The 3,128-nt window shown below is 41.8% G+C and overlaps 1 pseudogene; it reads right to left on the minus strand.

The window, feature by feature from the left end:
* The window catches only part of LOC102839729, a 2,160-nt pseudogene extending 1,230 nt beyond the window's left edge, over nt 1–930 (minus strand).
* Between the last annotated feature and the right edge of the window lie 2,198 nt (nt 931–3,128).

The raw sequence follows: 3,128 nt of genomic DNA on the forward strand, positions 1-3,128 counted from the left end.
TTTTTTGCTAATCTAACTAACCATAATTGTTCTTTGGCAGTTTTAAAAGTAGGCAGGCTGATCTCCAGCCTTTGGCAATTATCTTCCATTTTACAAAAAGCCTTATTCAGTACTGGATTGGAAAGTGCATCAATATAACTGTTACTAACACCACAAAAAGCTTTCCTTTCCCTTAGATTTTCACAGCCAGAAGGAAATCAAGACTGATTAGATAAGAACACATTCAGTCCTAGTTGTTGGCATTTGAAGAGTTGTGATTTTCCTTTTTGAGATCTCCAGTTAATGTTGTGGCTTGGAATTTGGCAGTGGCTGATTCACCTGAAAGGCACTGAGAATGTCGGACAAGTTTTAGTGTTAGTCACCATAGGTACTGGGACTTTCTGAGGACACGTGAAGGAAGTATGTTCTCTGGGATGTCTTGGGTCTTATCTGTACCATGACTTGAGTTAGTTGAAAGTTTATTTTCTCTAGAATCATACACGTTAAGTTTTGGAAAATCAAAGACCTTGGCCTCCTTATGGATCGCTATGAATGCCTCAGCAGGTACCAAAAGAGTCTTTGAATTGTTTGCCAGCTTGCATCATCTCCTGCACATTACTCATTTTAAAACCATTACTTATTGTTAATCCAGACTGCCACTTGTCACTGTGAGTTTGCTGAGATGGTGTCAAAGTTAAAATTTTTCCATATAGTTATTTAATCCAGTTTCAACATTATCAGAATCAATAATTATAGGTTTTTCTGCATATTTTTTTTAACAGTTTGGCAGTACAGACCTGAGAGATCTCTAAGTATGCCCATGCATACTGAATGCACAATATCTGTGCAGGATATGCATCTGCCTTCTGATGAACATATGCCAGATGTCATTTCAAAATAATTCTTCTGCCATTCACTCAGGTGCACAGATCTAGAGATGAAGGTCTGCATTTATAGCTCCCAACTCCAGCGGCCTCTGAAAAGCACAGGGACTCTTACTAATATCTTTTAAAAGATATTGTCTATGCAGGATCTAATCCAGGTTTAAGAAAGAGGATAAGCAAAAAAATAAACATTGCTACAAAATCATAGAAACCTTTATTAAACAAAAATATCCAAATATGAGCCTATTGTTTCTTAACATACCCTCCATATAGGTCTATACACTTCTGAATGCAGTGTTTCCATCTCTCTAACCCTTCCCTTGAAGAACATTTAAAAGGAAAAAGATTTATGTCCTTTGAGGATGCCCAAACTACCATTTGGACGTGGTATCAATTGAGAAGCGCAGAATTCTTTGGGGAAGGGTTGTTGTTGTTGTTATGTGCCATGGAGTCGGTTCCGACTCAGCGACCCTGAACAGGGTTTCCTAGGCTGTAAATCTTTACGAGAGCAGAAAGCCTCATCTTTCTCCCGCGGAACAGCTGGTATTTCGAACTGCTGACCTTGAGGTTTGCAGCCTGATTCGTAACCACTACGCTACCAGAGCTACTTGGGGAAGGGTTAGAGAGATGGAAACACTGCCTTCACAAGTGCATAGACTAGGTGGAGAACATGTCAAGAAACTATAGTTTCTCATTGTGATATTTTTGTTTAATATAAAGGTCTCTATGATTTTGTGGAGTCCTGGTGTGGCATTGTGGGTTAATGCGCCGGACTGCAAAGTGGTTTGAACTGCAAGGTCGCCAGTTCAAATTCACCAGCTGCTCTTTGGAAGCCCTATACAGGGTCACTATGGGTCGGAACCGACACAACGGCACTTAGCAACAACACAACACCATGATTTTGTAGCAACACATTTTGAGTTACCCTCATATTGCAGAGGGGAAATTAAGATCTGGAAAGGTAAAGCAACTTGGCCAAGATTAGTTTCAGAGGCGGGACTAGAATCAAGGTATTCTGTCCCTGGTTTGCTGTATTTCTTACTCCTTTCTACTTGTAAATCGAAGCACAACAAATGCTTTCCTTGTCCAGCTATTATCAAAGAACGCTTCCTCGAAAGAATTTCCGTGCCACCTTTCCATGCTACTTGGTATTCCGGCACTCCCAGGTCTTCAGTGCAGATTCCAGAGCTGTTCACCTTAGAACCTGATCCAGGTTCAAACTGCAAAGGGTTTCCTGTTTTATCATTTAAATGAGTTACCTTACTCCCGGTTATCTCTGCAAACTCACTTCTCACTGCTTACAGCTTGGAGCCAGCAAAAGAACAAGATAAAGGGGCTAGACGACAGTATGCTGGATTCACTCCATAGAAGTGTCTTTGTATGTCTGATGAGTGGAAGAGTAATGATGGTTGGGGTTTCCCCCCTCCCCCTTGGCTAGAAACAAAATCAACTGTGCTATTTTGAAATCAACCAAAAGGCAGACAGTCCAAGAATCTATAATTGCAGAGAAGGGCCAGGTTTTCTGGCAGCGGTGTCTGTGTGTGTAGCTTGTAAAAGGCAGTACCAGCCCAAGGAGTGAATTCAGTGCCAGGCGAGCTGATGCTCAGACCCCATGCTATCATTATATTAATATATATTACAGTACTGCTGTTTTGTTTCATGATGGCTAGTACCTGACCTTCTTTCCTGTGCCTCTGTTTCTCCTACTGGTGATAGGGAAAACCACTTTTACCTACTTCACAGGTATGTAGGAAAACTAAAGTAGGTAGAATATAGTGTTGTTGTTGTAGGTGCCATCGAGTCAGTACCGACTCATAGTGACCCTATGCACAACAGAAGGAAACACTGCCCGGTGCTTGGCTTACCTCACAATTGTTGCCACGCTTGAACACATTGATGTTGCCACTTTGCCAATCCATCTTGCTAGGGGTCTTCCTTTTTTTCTCTCACCTTACCAGACATGATATCCATTCCCAGTGAGTCCCTCCTGACAATATGTCCAAAGTATAAGAGACAAAGTCTGGCCATCCTGGCCTCCAAGGAGCACTCTGGCTGCACTTCTTCCAACACAGATCTGTTGGTTCTTTTGGCAGCCATGGCACTTTCAATATGCTTCTCCAACGCCATAACTCACTGCCCAGCTTTCACATGTATATGAGGTTATTGAAAATACTATGGCTTGGGTCAGGTGCACCTTAGTCCTCAAGCTGACATCTTTGCTCTTCAACACTTTAAAAAGGTCTTGTGCAGCAGATTTGCCTAATG

This window comes from Chrysochloris asiatica, unplaced genomic scaffold (genome assembly GCF_000296735.1).
Source record: "Chrysochloris asiatica unplaced genomic scaffold, ChrAsi1.0 scaffold00098, whole genome shotgun sequence".
NCBI lineage: Eukaryota > Metazoa > Chordata > Mammalia > Afrosoricida > Chrysochloridae > Chrysochloris > Chrysochloris asiatica.